General features: G+C 38.0%; 1 protein-coding gene across 2 annotated transcripts in view; it reads right to left on the bottom strand.

Moving 5' to 3' along the window:
- LOC108346724 (uncharacterized) overlaps positions 1-21863 on the bottom strand; it is a 47719-nt gene that overhangs the window by 24874 nt on the left and 982 nt on the right. The window lies entirely within an intron of this gene.

The following is a 21863-nucleotide window of genomic DNA, read 5'->3' as shown; positions in this document are numbered from 1 at the left end:
CGTGCCAACATTCTTTCCTGACATGCACCCTTTTGCCACAATTGTAGCATTTGAGATGCTTCTTACTTTGAGTTCTATCATGGGACGGGCTCCACTAGACCCATATTTCGTTGATCTTCCTCTTATCATCACCAAAGCTTGTGTTTCCTTTGAACTTTCCAGTATGTCTTCCTTGTTCCTCTGCCTAAATTGTTCTTCAAGAATTGCTCCGGCAACATCCTCAAAGTGTAGACAACCTTCAATATTATTATTCGTAATATTGATGATGAGTTGATCATACGAGTCTGGTAAACTCTGCAATAGAAGCTCCTTGCGTTCATTTTCAACTATGTTGAAATCTGTCGTTGATAGTTGGGCAAACAGAGTGTTCAGATGGTTGATGTGGTCCGTCACTGTTGTGGACTCACTCATCCGAAGAGTGTAGAGTTTCCTCTTCAAGAATATTCTTGTGTGAAGAGACTTCACCTCATATAATTTTATGAGGGCATCCCAAATCTCCCTTGTTGTTTCTTTCTTCGCCATACTGGATAACACTGAATCTGTCATTGATAGGTGCAAATTCGCGATGGCGTTGTTGTCAATTTCTTTCCATTTTTGCTCCGTCATTTCTGCGGGTTTTCCTTCAATTGCAGCTATGCAATTGTCCTTTCTCAAAATTGCTTTTATCTTCAATTTCCACAACGAGAAATTGTTCCCGTTGAACCTCTCTATCTCGTATTTTGTTGTCATAATTTCTAAAATATCGGCTTATGCACTTCTCACTATGAATAGTATTGTCTACTGGAACAACACAGGTAAACCTTGAAGTAACACACCAAGAAGTTCCCAAGAAAGAGAGTTGGGTCACAAATGGACACTCTTAAGTACCAAGTCTTTCCTAGCCAAAACTTTCCCAAACAGTACTTTCACACTACCAAATGTTTCCAGTAATAACTCTTTTTTTATGCGGAAGATCGGATTAAACCGCAACCACAGTGCATACTCAGAATTTTACCAACATTATTCATACTCAGAATTTTACCAACATTATTCTAATGACAATAGCAGCGGAATACAAACCTATAGCTCTAATACCACTGTTGGGTATCAGTCATACAACACAAGCACACACAACTAAAATAGAGAACCGAAAATACTGATAATAGATAAAAAAGGAAATTTTATACTAGTGGAAGAAATTTACAGCATTACAACACCTCCCTCTTTCACTAAAGAACTTCTCAAAATTATGAGAATACAAGAAAGGAGAGAATAGGAGATAATGGGGTGAGGAAAGGGGAACCTTAACCTCTCTTTTATAACCAAAGGAGGAAGTCCCTTACAATGTTTTACTAGATGTGGGACTTCTTTCCTTCACAGATAGAGAGAAGCAACGACTTCATTGTCCCTATGTAGATCCAACTATAAATATGAACTTTGTGTTGGAAGTTCAAGTATTCCTCTATATTCTATAGCATACGAATTCTTTATGAATTTTCCCTATATTTTTTTATAACCTAACTAGTGAGAAAATATATTATATAAACTATGTATTCATATTTGTTTATCAGAAGATGTTGGAAATGGTAAAATATTTTATATTTTCCCGAAGTATATTAAAGCCTAAAGAGACTAATGATAAATAATATGAGATATTTTTGATTGAAAAACAAGCTTTATGTGAATAAATTTATTCACTTTTTAGATATATTTCAATGTAAACAAAACATTACAATTTATAGACTCTAATTTTATTTTTTATCATTTCCAATTCGTAGACTCTCCTACGTAGACATAAGATTCCTATTAACCAATACATTAAATTGCTAACTCTCAGACAAAACTCCTAAGCAAATTAATTACCTATAAAATATGTTGAATAACCCCTCTTTTAAGTTTACTCTAACAAAATTCTCCCATAAACTTAAATACTTCTTCCATCCTTTATTTCGATCAGGTTTTTGTAATTATTAAACAACACAATAGTCAATGGCTTTGTAAACAAATTTGCAATTTCATCACGACTTCCTACATGCACCCTCTCACGAATTCTTAGATGAAATGAAATTGAGTGGATCCACATTGCCTTCCTTCACTTATTCTCAGATGAAATGAAATTTCACATCAATGTACATGCTCCTGTTATCTACTCGAATTATAGTCTCACTTTCTTGTTTTTTCTCCATTTTTCTTAGAAGATTTCTAAGTTATACTACATGACAAAGACTCAATGATGTTGCAACATACTCTACTTCACATGTAGAAAATGTCACAACGGGTTGTTTCTTTGAGAGCCAATTAAAGGTTGTGTTGCTCATGAAGAATACATCCGGGAATGTTCTTTTCTGATCATCTACATCTCCGTACCCATCAATGTTTGAGTATCCTACTAGTCGATAGTTGTCTGACCTAGTGTAGTATAACCCGAGTGACACTGTTCTTGCACATACCTCAATATCCTTTTCAGTGTTTTTCAATGTGTGTAGTTCGGCTCCTCTATATACCGACTTATTATTCCAACGCTTAATAGTATGTCCAGCCTTGTACTTGTCAAGTAATGACGGCTTCCAACCAAACTTCGTTAGTTGTTAGCACAGTCTCTACCATTTAAATTTGAAAGCTTTGTACTCGGTTCCATTAGGGTTAAAACTAGGTTGCAACTTGTCATCTTAAAAGTTTAAGATTTCTTCGGCTCTTGAGACACAAAGTTACCTGTCTCAAGTTGTTTGACTTCCAATCTAAGGAATGTGTCCCAAGTTGGTCGTTTGAAATTATTTCTACATGAAACTTTTAAACTCCTTAATCATTTATGCATAAAATTGAGATGTCAATTTGTGTTGCCAATTCTTTCTAGTAATCACATTCTTTCTAGAAATAAAAATTATGAAGGAAATAAAAGTAGAGGACAAATTTCTAGAAATAAAGAAAATTCCAAAAGTTTCTTTATGACTTGTCAAGGAAAACATCCTCCATGTGGCATCTGTAAAAAACAAGTTGATAGTGGCATATTTTACTATGAATTCAGTATTGAATTAGAGAAAATATCAACTCTTTCTCATCCTTTTTACCTTGTAAATCCTAGTTTTCATTTAGTTTAAGAAGTGGTTTCATCTTAAGCTTTAAACAGATAAATTGATCATTAACCCCTTTATTTATACAAGTTAATTAGTTGGAAGAAGTCTCTGCATCAAATGAAGAGTGCTGCAACCAGAGAAAACAAGAAAACAGCAAAAACAGCAAAAATATGAAGAACCAGAATTCTGTCAGAGTTAGCTGGAGCGCCCTTTTTCCATGGCCGCTGGAGCGGGCTCTGCACCAGGACTGGAGCTAGCTGGAGCGCCCCCTACAAAAGGGCGCTGGAGCGCCCTTTTTCCTGTTTTCGCGCGCTGGAGCGCGGTCTCAAGCGCGCCTACTGCTGATTTGGCAGATTGGGTTTATTTAACCCCAAATTAGAAGGGCTTTGATATCTTTGGCATCCCAGACACAAATTCTCTCAATTGGAGCGTCCAGAGGCGAGCTAGGAGCTGTGGGAACAACCCTTCTTCATCCTTGGGTCCTCCTCCTTCTTCCATTTCCACTTTTGTTGTAAGATCAAGCTCTCCATTCATGGAGAGCTAGTTTCATTATTGTTGGGGATTGATGTAACCACGGATCTCTTATGTAAATTACAGTTGTTTTGAATGATTATATGCCTCTTTCATTGATTGTTAGTGTTTAATTCCTCTACTTAAAGCTTGTATGAGTAATTCAACCATATCATGATTTTAGGGTTTGCTTGATATTGGGAAATATTGGGTGAATCTAGAACTGGATTAAACACCTAAAAAGAAGTGTATCTAGGGATAGAACATGGACCTTTGGTTGTCTTGAATCTCAATTCTTAAAGCGGATGAACTTGTTAGATTTTCCAAGGGATTGGAGTTTAAGAAGTAAGTCTAGGCTCTTTCTACCAAGGGATTGGGTTAGAGTAATTTAGTAGATTGACATTGGCATATTAATAGAGAGGAAGTGTTTTTCTATGCATAAGAGTGAAGTAGGTGAAATCATACCCCCAACAATATCATTCATATCATTTCTAATCTTTCCATTTCTAAGTGTTTGCGTTATCAAAGATCACTTTTACCATTTACTTTCTATCTTTACTTTAATTGCATGAAAAACCCAAAAACATGGAATCATTCTTTAGTCTAAATTAGTTAGATATTATACGATTGTCTAGGACACGAGTCTCTTGGGAAACGATATCCGGTCTTACCGGTTTTATTACTTGAACGATTTGGTACACTTGCCAAAGTCTCAAACAGTTTTTGGCGCCGTTGCCGGGGACCCGTGTTAAACTAGACTTTTGTGTGATCTTTAACCGATTTAGACTTTATCTTTTGTGTATAACTTTCTGTTTATTGTATTTATCATTTATATATTTTTTTGAGCTAAATTGTGCTTCGAGCTTGGGTGATTCTAGTGTATGCAGGGAAACATCCGTACAAGGAGGACTGTGTCATCTGAACCACTCCTTGCGGATCCTGAGATTGAGAAAGCAGCTAGAAGGAACAATAGTGACACTAGGAAACGAAAAGCTCTAGCAGCACAAGCTGCTCTTGAATCTTCATCTTCTTTCAACAATAAAGACATAGAGTCTTTTGATTCTTCTTCTGTGAACGGGATGGCTGGCGCAGGACCACCTCCAAGGAGAACCATAGGGGACTCAATCACTTACACAAGCCCGAGAAATTTCTCAAGCATTGTGTGGCCCACTATGAGTGACAAGCTGGCAGAAATGAAGCCTGCTCTACTCCACCTCATTAGTTCTAATCAATTTTCTGGCCTAGACAATGAAGACCCCATGCTCATTTGGTCACTTTCTATGAGCTATGTGGTACTATGGGTGTAAAAGGGGAGGATGAAGAAGCATTGTACATGAGACTCTTCCCATTTTCTCTGAACGGAAAAGCAAAGGCCTTGCTCCAGTCACAGCCTAATCAAAGTCTTACGAGCTGGGAGGATGTGGAATACAAATTTCTAGCACGCTTCTTTCCACCATCAAAGAGCACAGAGGTGAAGGCTGCCATTGCTACTTTTGTCCAAGGAGTAGATGAACCACTTTGTGAAGCATGGGAAAGATTTAAATCTTTATTGAGAAAGTGTCCCAGCCATGGATTCAGTCTAGAAATGCAAGTGCAAACTTTCTGTAATGGTTTGCAACTGATAGGTGAAAAGTTTACTTGTTTTTTGTTGCTTATATTGTGGGGCTTTTGAGTAAGTTTTAGTGTTAATTCTCATGAAAAGTGTATAATTGTTGATATTAGTATAATTTTGTCTGTTTAAATGTTTTTGATGCTTTTGTTGTTTATTTTGATGAAAAATTAGGATTGGATATCATAAAAGACTTGGACCAGGCTTAATGGACGCAATTTACCGAGAGGTTCGCGCCCGGGCGTGAGAAAAAGGACTCTGGGCGTGATTTTACCGAGAAGGTCGCGCCCGGGCGTGAGAAAAAGGGCGCCCGGGCGCCAATTTACAGAGAGGTTCGCGCCCGGGCGCGAGATAGAAAGGGGCGCCCGGGCGCCACTTAGAAGAAAAGGGACGCTCGTCGCAAATGAGCGGACGCTCGTCCAGCGCGCAGAGGACGTTCGGCAGAGGACGCTCGTCCAGAGTGGGACGCTCGTCCAGCAGCGCACGCTCGTCCAGAAATGGGACGTTCGTCTGCAGGAGGGCGCTCGTCCAGCACGCTCGTCCGCGCACTCGTCCAGTTGGGACGCTCGTCCAGAAGTTGGGACGCTCGTTCAGATAGTGGACGCTCGTCCAGTCGTCCAAGACGTTCGCCAAAGTACACGCTCGTCCAAGTTGACGCTCGTCCAACTCGCGGCTGCTCGTCCAGAAATATGGACGTTCGTCCAGCGCACCCAACGCTCGTCCAGGGTCGTTCGTCCTGGGCCGCTCGTCCAGAATTGGGCCGCTCGTCCAGAATTTGGACGCTCGTCCAGAATTGGCCCGTGACTCAATTATTGTACCCTTCTTTATATCAGAATGCAGAGGCAGTTGCAGGAACCAGATCTGGAACGGGGAGAAGACCAGGGACGCTGCTGCAGCTGCTCCAAGGGGCTTCCATGGTGGAAATTCACCAATTTCCACCATCCAATCCATCATTTCTCTCTTCTATGTTGTATATGTGTAGCTAAAACTCCATTTCACTGGGGTTGAGAGTAAATTTCTGAACTCTTTCTAATTTCTCTATTAATGCATGATCTTGTATGAATTTTGTGTTCTATCCTTATTTTTCATGCTTTTGATGGAAATTTGAGCTATTTGAACGGTTAAATCATTGGAAAATGTATGAGACCGCGGACCTAGGATAGAACTGCTAAAGGATTTCGAGTCCTAGACATAGGAGGGAATTTTTAGTCATCTGTGACATTGTGTTTAAGGCAAATCTGATAATTGAATTAGCTAAGGAATTAGCAATTTAGTTTGAATGATTAAGAACTGTCTCTGAGGAATCAGGACTGCATGCGCCTAGGATGTCGATGCTTAATTTTGAGAAATTGTGTTAGTAGAAAATTACCGGAGTGATGAACTTGAATTTCAACCCCAGTGAACTTTTAGTAGACTGTTTTTACCACTTTAATTTCATCTGTATGCAAATCTTACTTGTGTTGTAAAATTAATCGCTAAATTAGTAAACTTTAATCAATCTGTGAATCAAAACAAATCTCTTGGGAAAACGATATTCGGACTTACTGATTTATTACTTGAACGATTCGGTACGCTTGCCGAGGTCACAACAAGTTTTTGGCGCCGTTGCCGGGGATTTGTTTTTGTTTTCGTTGATTGTTTGTTGTTTATCTGGTTTAGTTGATTTTTGCTATCTTTTGTTTAAGTATTTATTGTGATTGTATTTGAATTCTTGTGCATAATTGTTATCATCTGTAGAAATTGTGTTGTTTTGGATTGTTTCCTTTTAGTTTGTGTTTTGTATGAGAAGCAGAGAACAAGTTGAAAATCTACTTTTTGATCCGGAAATTGAAAGAACTGCTCGAAGCAACAATAGCAGAAGGAGGAGACAAAGTAGAGAATCCAGAGAATCATCTGCTATCTCTGAAGAAATTCTGGACTTTTCAACTGTTCAAGAAAAAGAAGAAATGGAAGATAATCGCACTGGAGAAGGTTCTACGCAAGGAAGACGTACTCTTGCAGATTATAATACTTTCTCAGGACCTCTGCACTTCAATAGTATTGCAAGACCAGTGGTGAATGCTGCCAACATGGAGATGAAGCCAGCTCTTATTCATCTGGTGCAGAACAATCAGTTTCATGGATTATCCCATGAGAATCCATACACTCACTTGGCTACTTTCATGGAGATCTGTAATACAGTGAGGATTCACCAGGTTCCAGATGAAGCAATCCGACTCAGCTTATTTCCATTCTCGTTGGCTGGTAATGCAAAAATGTGGCTGAATTCTTTTCCAGAGAATAGTCTGACAGTCTGGGATGATGTGGTTGCTAAATTTCTGAATAAGTTCTTCCCTCAGTCCAAAGTCAATAAGGGGAAGCAGGAGATCTTTCTTTCCAACAAGATGCTGATGAAACTCTAGGTCAAGCATGGGATAGATTGAAAGGCCTACTGAGAAAAACCCCTACTCATGGATTTGATGAGCCTACAATGTTAAATCTGTTTCTTGGAGGGCTGAAATCTCAAACAAAGTTAATGTTAGATGCATCAGCTGGAGGTAGTATCAGATGGAAGACGCCTGAAGAAGCACATGAACTGATTGAAAACATGGCTGCAAATGATAATGAAGTTCAGAGTGAGAGAGCTCAATTTCAACAAAAAGGTGTTCTTCAACTTCAAACTCAAGATGCTTTACTAGCTCAGAACAAGATTATGACTCAGCAACTTGAGACATTAATGAAGAAGTTATCTCAGCTACCTAAAGAACTGCAAAATGTTTCTCAATTTCAACATCAGATGGTTCAGAGTTGTCAATTGTGCGGAGGAAATCATAATAATGGTCAATGTGCAGTGCAAAGCATGTCTCATGAAGAAGTACACTATATGGGAAATCAAGGTCTTCAGTCGAATTATGAACAACGTCAAAGTTTTAATCAAGGATAGAGACCTCATCCGAGTATGGGACAAGCTGTTCCTTTCAATAGACCACCTCCACAGAACTTTCAGCAACAACCTTCTCTGACAGAAAGAACTTCTAAACTGGAAGAAACTCTTCAGCAGTGTATGCAGGTATCAATTTCCAACCATAAAAGCACAGAAGCCTCACTTAGGAATTTGGAGATTCAGGTGGGTCAATTAGCTAAAAAGTTGGAAGAAAAACCAGAGAAGGACTTTGGGGCAAACACTGAAGTAAATCCAAAGGCAGACTGCAATGTTATTACTACAAGATCAGGAAGAATTCTGGAAGAAAGAGGGATTGAGAAAAAAGTGAGTGAAGAAAAAGATGAGATGAGTAAACAGGGAGATGAAGAAAAAGAGAGAGAGGGAGAGAAAAAGAAAGAACATGTGTACGAGAAACCTCTTCCATATCCAATGGTTGTCTCTAGAAAGGATAAGGAAAGACAGTTCCAGAGTTTCATTGATATTTTCAAGAAATTGGAAATCAAGATGCCTTTCTCAGAAGCACTGAAACCAATACCTGCTTATTCAAGATTCATGAAAGATTTGCTCACTAAGAAGAAGAAGAAGTATATTGAGGAAGAAACTATAGAAGTACAGGGCCAATGCAGTGCTATCATTCAGAAGTTGCTTCCTCCAAAGTTTAAAGATCCAGGTAGTTTTACAATTCCATGCACCATTGGTGAACTGGCTATTGGGAATGCGTTAATTGATCTTGGAGCCAGCATCAATCTTATGCCTCTGTCAATGTTTAAGAAGATTGGAGAATTAGAGTTGAAGCCCACACGCATGACTCTACAATTAGCAGACAGATCGATCAAATATCCGCAGGGAGTAGTAGAAGATGTTCTGGTAAAGGTAGATAAATTCTTATTTCCGGTGGATTTTGTTGTCATGGAAATGAAAGAAGATATAGAAATTCCTCTGATTCTGGGAAGGCCATTCATGAAGACTGCTCGAGTGTTGATTGATGTTGATGAGGGAAAGCTCAAAGTGAGAGTTGAGGATGAAGAAGTAAATTTCAATGTCTTTGAAGCAATGTCTCACCCAAATGATGAAGATACATGCTTTCAAATTGATGAACTTGAGGAAGTCTGCATGATTGCACAGAAGACGAAGCATATATCATCACCTCTTAATCTCGATGTTTTAAAGGAGATTCCATCTGAGGAAGAAGAGAAAAGAGAACAGAAGTTGCACTTGAAGTTGCTACCTTCACTTCTGAATGATGTCAAACCCCTGGATCAACCACGGAGTGCTTCTTAGTGTCAAGCTAACGACGTTAAACAAGCGCTTACTGGGAGGCAACCCAGCTTTCTAACTCTATCTTTTATGTTTTCAGTTCTTTTGGTTGTGTGGATTGAATCTGAATATGTCTGGTTGTGTGGATTGAATTATGTTTCTGCAATGATTTGATTGTGAATTGTGTGTTTGAAGTTTGAATTTGAATTTGGAATTCTGTCCTTGATAACTGGCATGATTGTGAGATTGTTATTGAAAAATCTGAGTTTTAGAACTTGTGTTACGATTATATATGATTTGTTCTTGAATCTGATTGATTGTGACCCAGAAGTTGTTATTGCTATGAATTTGGTTTTTGCATAATTCTTATTAACACAGATACATTCTGGTTTAGAAATGAGAAAGGCAGTTTTGTTTGATGAAATTAGCTACTTGGCCAGATGACTACCCATATGTGAATATTAATCCTTTGTTATCCTGTTTGAGCCTTATATATATTTGTTGTGAACCCTGAGCTTCTTACAGAACAATCTACCTTATCCAACACTCTTGGAGAAGAGAACAAGAAACATATTTGTCAAGATGATAGGTAGAAATTAAGTTTGGGGGAAATCATAATCAATTGAGTCTTAAACTGATGAAAAAATTGAAAAAAAAAAGTATCAAAATTAGAGAAAAATTCAAAAAAATGTGTTATGTGATGAATGAAGAGGTAGTTGATGAATAAAGTTTCAATGTTCTTATGTTCTTGTTCTCCTCTTCTTTAGTGTTGTTTTGTTTCCCTGTAAAACCATGTTTCTTCTAGCCAAGCCAAGTTATAACCTGAGAAAGTCCTTTTGATTTAAATCAGAATGTTTGAAGTGTATATGAAATGACTTGCAAAAGTTGATGAAGTAGTTGATGACAATTTGAGTATGAATTGGAGTTGTAAACACTTGCAGGTTGAGATAAAAAACAGATTGAGCATTATGGTTTTATTCTTTTTCTGGTTGTCTTATCATTTTGGATTCAAGAACTTGTCAATATAGAAGTCATGACATGTGATCTGAATATTTGGAGGTGTAGGTACAATCCTTACTATTGTGTCAGATATTATGTGATGGAATATTAACTGCTTTGTTGGGTTCGATTGTGTTGTTATTGTCTATTTTCATGAGGACACGAAAATATATAAGTTTGGGGGAGTTTGATAGGTGAAAAGTTTACTTGTTTTTTGTTGCTTATATTGTGGGGCTTTTGAGTAAGTTTTAGTGTTAATTCTCATGAAAAGTGTATAATTGTTGATATTAGTATAATTTTGTCTGTTTAAATGTTTTTGATGCTTTTGTTGTTTATTTTGATGAAAAATAAGGATTGGATATCATAAAAGACTTGGACCAGGCTTAATGGACGCAATTTACCGAGAGGTTCGCGCCCGGGCGTGAGAAAAAGGACTCTGGGCGCGATTTTACCGAGAAGGTCGCGCCCGGGCGTGAGAAAAAGGGCGCCCGGGCGCCAATTTACAGAGAGGTTCGCGCCCGGGTGCGAGATAGAAAGGGGCGCCCGGGCGCCACTTAGAAGAAAAGGGACGCTCGTCGCAAATGAGCGGACGCTCGTCCAGCGCGCAGAGGACGTTCGGCAGAGGACGCTCGTCCAGAGTGGGACGCTCGTCCAGCAGCGCACGCTCGTCCAGAAATGGGACGTTCGTCTGCAGGAGGGCGCTCGTCCAGCACGCTCGTCCGCGCACTCGTCCAGTTGGGACGCTCGTCCAGAAGTTGGGACGCTCGTTCAGATAGTGGACGCTCGTCCAGTCGTCCAAGATGTTCGCCAAAGTACACGCTCGTCCAAGTTGACGCTCGTCCAACTCGCGGCCGCTCGTCCAGAAATATGGACGTTCGTCCAGCGCACCCAACGCTCGTCCAGGGTCGTTCGTCCTGGGCCGCTCGTCCAGAAAATTGGACGCTCGTCCAGAATTGGGCCGCTCGTCCAGAATTTGGACGCTCGTCCAGAATTGGCCCGTGACTCAATTATTGTACCCTTCTTTATATCAGAATGCAGAGGCAGTTGTAGGAACCAGATCTGGAACGGGGAGAAGACCAGGGACGCTGCTGCAGCTGCTCCAAGGGGCTTCCATGGTGGAAATTCACCAATTTCCACCATCCAATCCATCATTTCTCTCTTCTATGTTGTATATGTGTAGCTAAAACTCCATTTCACTGGGGTTGAGAGTAAATTTCTGAACTCTTTGTAATTTCTCTATTAATGTATGATCTTGTATGAATTTTGTGTTCTATCCTTATTTTTCATGCTTTTGATGGAAATTTGAGCTATTTGAACGGTTAAATCATTGGAAAATGTATGAGACCGCGGACCTAGGATAGAACTGCTAAAGGATTTCGAGTCCTAGACATAGGAGGGAATTTTTAGTCATCTGTGACATTGTGTTTAAGGCAAATCTGATAATTGAATTAGCTAAGGAATTAGCAATTTAGTTTGAATGATTAAGAACTGTCTCTGAGGAATCAGGACTGCATGCGCCTAGGATGTCGATGCTTAATTTTGAGAAATTGTGTTAGTAGAAAATTACCGGAGTGATGAACTTGAATTTCAACCCCAGTGAACTTTTAGTAGACTGTTTTTACCACTTTAATTTCATCTGTATGCAAATCTTACTTGTGTTGTAAAATTAATCGCTAAATTAGTAAACTTTAATCAATCTGTGAATCAAAACAAATCCCTTGGGAAAACGATATTCGGACTTACTGATTTATTACTTGAACGATTCGGTACGCTTGCCGAGGTCACAACAGCAACCTCATACAAAGATGATATTAGACGCATCCTTTGGTGGTTCAGTACTTTTTAAGACTGCTGATGAAGCCATTGCTGTGATAGAAAATATGGCTTCCACTGATTTGAGGAGCCAACATGGGAGAATTCCAGCACAGAGGAGAGGAGTGTATGAACTGAGTGCCCAGGATGCTTTACTTGCACAAAATAAGATTCTGGCCCAACAGATGGAACTCCTAACTCAACATATGGCCAAACTACCTCAGCAGTTGCATGCAATGCAAGCTCAACCTCAACCACATCATCAAGTAATGAGATGTGATTTCTGTGGAGATAGCCACCCCAACAGTCATTGTCAAGCTCCTAGTAGTTCCCAACATGAAGAAGTCAACTATATGGGAAATCAAGGACGGCAAAACTTCTTCAACAATCATTTCCCCAATCCTTCAAATCAAGGGTGGAGACAAGCTCAAGAAGCTTCTAGCAGTAGAAATCTGTATCAACCTGCCCAACATTATCCACCTCAAAGTGATCGGACTTCAAAGCTAGAAGACACATTGCAGATGTTTATGCAGCAGTCCATCCAAAACCAGAAAAACACTGATGCATCCATAAAGAACCTGGAAGTGCAAGTTGGTCAATTGGCTAAGCAATTAGCAAACCAACAGGGTGGACATTTTACTGCAAATACTCAAGCCAACCCGAAGGAGGAGTGTAATGTAATATTCACAAGAAGTGGGAAAGAGGTTGGAAGAAAAGAAGAAGAAGAAGAAAAGCCAGAAGAAGAAGATCAGAAAGAAAATGAAGAAGAAGAAGAGATTGTTGGAAGAGAAGAAGAAAATAAAAAAAGTGAAAAAGAGAAAAACCAAAAAGAGAAAGAGATAGCAAAACACCTTCCTTATCCTAAAATACCCTCTAATAAAGAGAAGGAGAAACAATTGGCTCGATTCAAGCAAATTTTCAATCAGCTTGAAGTTACCATGCCCTTGACCGAAGCACTGCAACAAATTCCTGCTTATGCGAAGTACATGAAGCAAATCCTCAGCAAGAAGAAGTATTTATATGAGGAAACAATTGAAGTACAAGGAAATTGCAGTGCCATCATGCAGAAGACTCTTCCTCCAAAATTTAAAGATCCGGGGAGTTTCATTATTCCATGCACCATTGGAAACTATGATATAGGGAAAGCTCTTATTGATTTAGGGGCTAGCATCAATTTTATGCCCCTATCCATGCTTAAAAATATTGATGGTCTTGAAGTCAAGCCAACAAGAATGATGCTTCAATTGGCGGATAGATCTATCAAATGTCCATTTGGTGTAGTTGAAGATGTGATAGTCAAAATAGATGAGCTCCAATTTCCGGTGGACTTTGTAGTTATGGACATGGAGGAAGATGCAGAGATACCACTCATCCTTGGAAGACCTTTCATGAAAACAGCCAAGGTTGTCATTCATATGGAAGAGGGAATATTGAAATTAAAGGACCAAGATAGAGAGGTAACATTCAATGTCTTTGAAGCTCCGTAGCAAAATCAAGACAAAGAGACTAGTCTTAAAGCTACAGATGAACTTCTATTAGTTACTAGTCTAACAGAGCAAGCTGCCAAGTTGGTCAAGAGGAGTCTTAATTGCTTCTCTCCAAAAGTGAAGGGAGACGAAGAAGATAAGGAAGAGAAACTAGCTCACCAAAACCCTGTGATGGAAAGCGATGAGCCCAAACCTGGCAAACCAGTGAGATTCAAGAATAGGTTATGGGTCATCAAGAACATAAAGATAAATGGAGTGCTTGAGATAGAGGCTCCATATTCTAGAAGAGTGAAGTTGGTGACTAGGAAATTGCTGAGAGGATGTTGGTGTCATGACAAGAAGAAGCATTCCAACATCAAAAATCAAACTTGAGCTTAATGGTGTCAAGCTAATGACGTTAAACAAGCGCTTATTGGGAGGCAACCCAGCTTTCTAACCCTTTCTCTTTGTGTGATTTTGTTATTTGAGTGTGTTTTTATTGTTTGAATTTGCTTTAGAATGTTTTGATTTGATTTGGTTATTTTGGAGCATGTTAGTTTCAATTGTAGTTTTTGTGTTGTTAATGGTTAACTAGTGTAATGTTGAGTTTTATTATGTATTGATGTGTTTTAGAATTGTTCAATCTGTTTTTATGTGTTCTAGTGTGATTGTGTATGTTCTGAATGGTTATGTTTAGTTTAGGTATGTTTAAAGTATAAAATTTGAAGCCTTGAGTTGTAGAATTAGAAAGCTTTGGAAGTGTGCACCTAAATTGGCATTCTTGCACTCAATTTCAATCCTTATGGATTTGATCAAGTTTGTATAGTGAAAACATGTTAATCTGGGCTGAATTGAGCATCAAGAAGTGCCAAATTCCAAAAATCGTAGGTGTAGTTGTGAAATTCTGCAAATCTGCAATCTGGTATGGCGCTCCAGCGCCCTCTGCTCAGGGGCGCTCCAGCGCGCTCAGCACGAATCCAGTTTTCTGGCATTCTGACCCATAGCTAGCTCCAGCGCTCTCTGCTTAGGGGCGCTCCAGCTAACTTTTTCCAACCAGACCAGATTTTTCAGCAACTCTATTTTTCTCTTCTGCTTCAAATTTTTCATGCTCCAGGCTGTGTTTTGTGATTTTTCTTGCATATTTAGTATGCGTTTGACCTTGTGAACTCATGATCATGTGATCTAATGATTGTTTGTTACAAATACATACATTGTGAGCTCACATTTGTAAACTTTATTTTCAATCTTTTGTGCAGAAATGACTTCTTCATCCAACTCCAAGAGAATAAAAACAAACGCCGCCACAAAGTAGAGATGTCAACAGAGGAATATGCGACCCAAGTAGCATGGCTTGGGGACCAACCCAATTTATTGGGGGAGGTGGTGCAGAAAATGAAGGAGTTTGACAATGAGCTACAAATCATGAGTCACAGGACCTTTTATTTTGCTTTCTTTTACTTTGGTTGCTAGTTAGCTTTTGTTTTTCAATTTTAGTTAAGTTGTTTTTGTTATCTGGCTTGTTAGACTTATGCTGATTCATAATGCTTATGGTTTGATATGAAATGATGCTTGAGATGGATCAATTTAGTTCAAATTGTATTGCTTCCTTCATGAATAAGTCTGAGAATGCTATATGCTTAACTGAGATCATTATTCATGGCAGTTGCTTGATGATGTTTGTGGAACCTTGAGTTAACCTTGTGAGATGTTGTGCTTTAGACTTTTCTTGTGAATGCTATCATATTTGATCACAATTGACTTTGCCTGAGTTTCTCTGATTTGAACCATTTGCTTGTTAGTTGCACATGATCAAGGCCATCTTGCTCTCCTACTTCTTCCACATATTGCCAAAAGAAACCAATTCAAAACCTTTCGACCTTGATTGATAAATGACTCTTTTTGAACCTTAAAACCCAAATGAAATTTCCTTATTTTCCTTACCTTGAGCTAAATGGAGAAATCATCTGTACTGCAGGAGAATGGTTTAAGTTTGGGGGAGTTGTTATGAATGGTTGAATTGAGAAAAATTCAAAAGATACAAAAGTAACAAAAAGGAAGAAAGAAAAAGAGAGAAAGAAAAGTACTGAATGAAAAACAGTTGGGTGTAAGTTTGACATTGGTGGTAATCTAAGTGAAGCAAAAGAGAACTTTTATTCATGATTGTAATTGTTTGATCTCTTAGCTCAAGGTGCTTTGTTATCCAGAAAAACCATGTTCCTTCTTAGCCCAGCCACAATACAAGCCAATGAAAGTCCTTGGGATGTTGACTTACTTGTGAATGTGTTTAATTTGGTTGAAACAAATGGCAAAGTTGATTTGTGTGACAATTTGATAGTAGAGTGATAGACACACATCCTTAAACACCAGTGGATTAGAGTGAAACACCATCTTAAGTGAGAATTGGTTCTACATAATTCAGTAAAGCATCCTGCCATGACTGTTGATCTCTTATAAACTATGGCATTTGATTGATTGATTGTGTTGTGAGCATCATAATGGAAAACTAACATGATACACATTTCTAGTTGTTTCAAGTTAAGCAATGTATTATGAATCCAACTGTAATATTTGAAATTTGTTTTGTTTGACAGTCAGATACCTTTTGCTTGAGGACAAGCAAGGTTCTAAGTTTGGGGGAGTTGATAGTGGCATATTTTACTATGAATTCAGTATTGAATTAGAGAAAATATCAACTCTTTCTCATCCTTTTTACCTTGTAAATCCTAGTTTTCATTTAGTTTAAGAAGTGGTTTCATCTTAAGCTTTAATTAGATAAATTGATCATTAACCCCTTTATTTATACAAGTTAATTAGTTGGAAGAAGTCTCTGCATCAAATGAAGAGTGCTGCAACCAGAGAAAACAAGAAAACAACAAAAACAGCAAAAATATGAAGAACCAGAATTCTGTCAGAGTTAGCTGGAGCGCCCTTTTTCCATGGGCGCTGGAGCGGGCTCTGCACCAGGACTGGAGCTAGCTGGAGCGCCCCCTACAAAAAGGCGCTGGAGCGCCCTTTTTCCTGTTTTCGCGCGCTGGAGCGCGCTCTCAAGCGCGCCTGCTGCTGATTTGGCAGATTGGGTTTATTTAACCCCAAATTAGAAGGGCTTTGATATCTTTGGCATCCCAGACACAAATTCTCTCAATTGGAGTGTCCAGAGGCGAGCTAGGAGCTGTGGGAACAACCCTTCTTCATCCTTGGGTCCTCCTCCTTCTTCCATTTCCACCTTTGTTGTAAGATCAAGCTCTCCATTCATGGAGAGCTAGTTTCATTATTGTTGAGGATTGATGTAACCACGGATCTCTTATGTAAATTACAGTTGTTTTGAATGATTATATGCCTCTTTCATTGATTGTTAGTGTTTAATTCCTCTACTTAAAGCTTGTATGAGTAATTCAACCATATCATGATTTTAGGGTTTGCTTGATATTGGGAAATATTGGGTGAATCTAGAACTGGATTAAACACCTAAAAAGAAGTGTATCTAGGGATAGAACATGGACCTTTGGTTGTCTTGAATCTCAATTTAAAGCGGATGAACTTGTTAGATTTTCCAAGGGATTGGAGTTTAAGAAGTAAGTCTAGGCTCTTTCTACCAAGGGATTGGGTTTGAGTAATTTAGTAGATTGACATTGGCATATTAATAGAGAGGAAGTGTTTTTCTATGCATAAGAGTGAAGTAGGTGAAATCATACCCCCAACAATATCATTCATATCATTTCTAATCTTTCCATTTCTAAGTGTTTGCGTTATCAAAGATCACTTTTACCATTTACTTTCTATCTTTACTTTAATTGCATGAAAAGCCCAAAAACATGGAATCATTCTTTAGTCTAAATTAGTTAGATATTATACGATTGTCTAGGACACGAGTCTCTTGGGAAACGATATCCGGTCTTACCGGTTTTATTACTTGAACGATTTGGTACACTTGCCAAAGTCTCAAACACAAGTCACTTGGAAAAAGATTGTTGGCATCATGGAAAACTTAAATGTCAATACTCTAAGAAATTTGGTCACGTAAAGAGGTATCTTTGTAATAAAAATAATCAAGCAAACTTGAGAAAGAACATAATCAGGAGAAACTCTTATTCACCAATCAAGAATCTCCTAGTGGCACACGAGTGTTTGGATCTATCTGCTACATACAAGTTCCTGATCAAAAGACGCACAAGCTTGAAGACAAGACTATATGAGGAATATTCTTGGGATATAGTTAAAAGTCTATTGAGTCTACAACCTACAAGCAAAAAAGCTTATCATTAGTCTAGATATTGAAGTTGATGAAAATGCTTCTTGGAATTGGGAAGAAGAAAAAGTTGTTAAAAGCAACATTTTAGTTCCAGTGCAAAAATCTCAAGAAGAAACTCAAGAAGAGGCAAAACATTCAGGTACGCTTTCTCCACCTCCACAACAATAAGACTCTTCACCTGAATCCACTCTAAAATGAGTAAGATATTTGGTAGACATATATACGAAACTTGCAATTATGGTCATGATTGAGCCTAACTATTATGAAGAAGCATCAAAGAAAGAAGTATTGATCACGGCTATGAAAGAAGAGATTAAAAGGATTGAGAAGAATAACACTTGGGAACTCGTAAACTGCCCTCGTGGAAAAGACATCATTAGAGTGAAATTAATATATAAAAGAAAGGTCAATCCTGATGGAATTATACAAAAGCACAAAGCAAGTTTAGTTGCCAAAGGCTACTCGTAGCAACCAGGAATCGACTAGTGCATAATAGTGTTTAACGTCACGCGTTTAACGTCTAACAAATGAAAATCCAACATAAAAAATGACTGGTGACATTTTTGTAAATAAAACATCATTATAGAAGTCGGTTCCTCTAGTATCAGACGTCAAATAAGCTTTAAACGTCGATCCCCCCATATCAGACGTCAAAAAGGTCCAAAATTTGCGAATATTAATTTTTTTTACGACATATACATTGGCCCCTCAAATCAGACGTCAAATCCTCCTTTAGACGTTGCCTTCCCCCTAGATCAAACGTCAAAAAGGTCCGAAAATATCTCATTTTAAACGCCAATATTAATTTTTTTACAACATACACATCGGACCCCCCGAATCAAACGTCAAATCCCCCTTTAGACGTCGGCCCCCCAAATCAGATGTCTAAAAGGTCCGTAAATAAACGTTAGTGCCCCCAAATCAGACGTCAAATCCTCTACCAGAAGCTGCAAAATCATAATTGAAAGGCCACTTTTAAACATTAGACGTGGAACGTAGGGGGCCGACGTCTAATACACATTAGACATTGGATCTCCTTTCTCACATGTCAATAAGCTGCAAAAATACTGAAAAAGTAGCGCCAAAATGGATTTTTTAGTAATTAAACGTCGGATTTGGAGAAGGACTGATGTCAAATGCCCTTTTAAACCCCAAACAATCATAATGCGAGTTTCACTTTCTTTCGCATTTTTGTTTAGGTTTTTTCTTTGTTCGCATTCGTCATTACTGCTATAAGGTATGTTTGATTACTTTTATTCAAATTAATTTATTTTGCACCGATTAACTTTAGTTTCTACCAATTAAACTTCGTTTGCACTGATTAAATTTCGTTTGCACCGATTAATTTTGACTTATGATGCAGTTTTGTCTGTAAGTTGATGAATCTTGGTGGCGGTAGTGAGTGTTCAATTTCCATTGCTTGAAACTCATAGTATATACAATTTTATAATGTGCTATAATAATTTTTATGTATTTCAGGTGTGGCAATATTGTAGAAAAAAATTAATTTAAAAAAAAAACAAAAAGGATGTCAGTTTAGGAGGGGTCTGACGTCAAAATTGATGTCCGGGGAAGGAGAACCGACATCCAATTGACGTCTCCCAATTAAACGTCTGATCTGGATTGGATGTTGAATGTCGAAAATAACACACATCAAAAGTCTTTTTTGCAGTAGTGTACAATTAGAGTTTCAATAAATCATGCAGCATAAAAAGGATGAAACATATATTAAGTTGATGTCAAATCAGCCTTTTTAAATGGATTGCTCATAGAAGTGATTTATGTTGAATAACCACAAGGTTTCATCAACAAAGGAAATGAAGGCAAAGTACTAAAACTTAAAGAAGCCTTATACAGCCTGAAGCAAACTCCTCAAGCATGGTATAGCAAGATTGATCAATACTTCATCGATCAAGGATTCAGGAGGAGCAAAAGTGAGTCATAATTATATATTAAGGCACAAGGTCAGTACCATCTCATTTTCTCTTTATATGTCGATTATATTATCTATATAGGAAACAATATGGAGGTGATTAAAGAATTTAAAAAATGCATGATGAAGACATTTGAAATGACCGACCTTGGCTTGGTGAACTATTTTCTCATTATAGTAGGAAAAAGAATTTTAAGATATCTAAAAGGCACAAAGGAGTTTGGTATATGGTATAAAACCATGACTAACTCAAGGATGATTGGCTACATAAATAGTGATTGGGTAGGATCAATGGACGACGTAAATAGTACGTCAATATATGCTTTCTCACTAGGATCAGGTATTATATGTTGTCATCAAAGAAGCAAGCAATCGTGGCACAATCAACAACATAAGTAGAGTATGTAACAGCTACTCAAACCACGAGTCAAGAAATATGGTTACGAAGAATACTTCAAGAAATGGGTGAACCACAAGATGCACTAACTATTATCTATTGTGACAATAAATTGACAATAACAATAGCAAAAAATCAAGTCCATCATCAAATAACAAAACACAATGCAATAACTATTATCTATTTCCATTAAATATCACTTCATTCGAGATGAAGAGACAACCAAACAAATTTCACTCGAGTACTGTCCAATAGAAGATCAAATTGCAGATATTTTTACGAAGGTGTTACCAAGACCAAGATTTAAACTAGTGCACGCAATGCTTGGAGTTACCGAATATGTATCAAGGAGGAATATTAAAGTGTATTGCAAATTGTAGAAGAATATAGAAAATTCTAAGATAGAAGTATTAAAATGTAACAAAACTTGTAGAATATTGTAGAAAAACCTAAGATAGGAAGAAAAAATTAAGAACATTCTAAATAGATAAAAATCTAGGACATTCCACATGCTAGCATGTTCTAGAATAATCTATAGGTCTATAAATGCCCATATACTCTACCATTTGATGCAAGACAACATCTACTACAACTAAGATAATTACAACACTTCTTTCAACTACTACTCTCCACATTTTTTTTACATTTCACAGTCTCTACATTTTCTCTACTCATCAACTATTTCTTTTACAACCTCAAAATACTAATTAACAAAAACCAATTAATCGAACGCTCATGAATAATCTTCTGGCAGGGATACTGATTGAGGAAGTGGAAAAGATGGAAAGAGTAGTGTTGATAGAAAAAAAATATAGTGTTACAATTGTTAGAAGTACGAGCAATATTTGTATGAGTGCTGGAAAAATAATAAAAAAGGAAAGAAGGAGGAAGAAGCAAATTTGGTGCAAGATGATGATAGATCAGACTCGGATCAGGTGCTATTGATGGCAACCACTAGCACTGGTGAAGATAGCTCCTCTTGGTTCCTAGATACACGTAGCTCTAATCATATGATCGATTGACTAATTAACTTGACTCTACATGTGAAAAATAGTGTAAGGTTTGCATACAACAGTACAATTGTTGCTGAAGGAATTCACGAAGTGATGATCACTCAAAAAGATGGAAGACAACCTATATGAGTGACGTGTTATATGTTCCAAACAAGAAGAACAGTATTCTCAGTTTGGGAGAGTTGCTGGAAAAAGGATATGTGATGAACATGCAGCAAAATCAAATAAGATCTATGATTTTAAACAATGATTGGTGGTCAAGGCACCATTGTCCAGAAACAAAATGTTCAAGGTAAATTTAAATGCTACAACAATTCAATGTTTGGCTGCCACTAATGTTGAGGAAGAGAGTTGGCTATGGCACTATAGATTTGGCCACCTAAATTTTAAAAGTTTGAATCAATGGAGTACCAAGCAAATGGTGTGTGGTATGCCACCAATTTACTCTCCTTTGAAGACTTGTGAGAGATGTGTGATAGGGAAACAACTAAGGAAGAATTCTAAAGCCATTATCCAACACAAATCGCAGTAACCTTGGAGTGGTCTACTCTGACATATGTGGATCATTGTATACACCATTATTCAGTGGCAATAGATATTCTGTCACCTTTGTGGACAGGAAGATTTGTCTATATATGATAG

The sequence above is a fragment of the Vigna angularis genome, chromosome 9 (genome assembly GCF_016808095.1).
Source record: "Vigna angularis cultivar LongXiaoDou No.4 chromosome 9, ASM1680809v1, whole genome shotgun sequence".
In the NCBI taxonomy this organism is placed as follows: Eukaryota; Viridiplantae; Streptophyta; class Magnoliopsida; order Fabales; family Fabaceae; genus Vigna; species Vigna angularis.
This window is presented reverse-complemented; position numbering and strand designations above follow the sequence as displayed.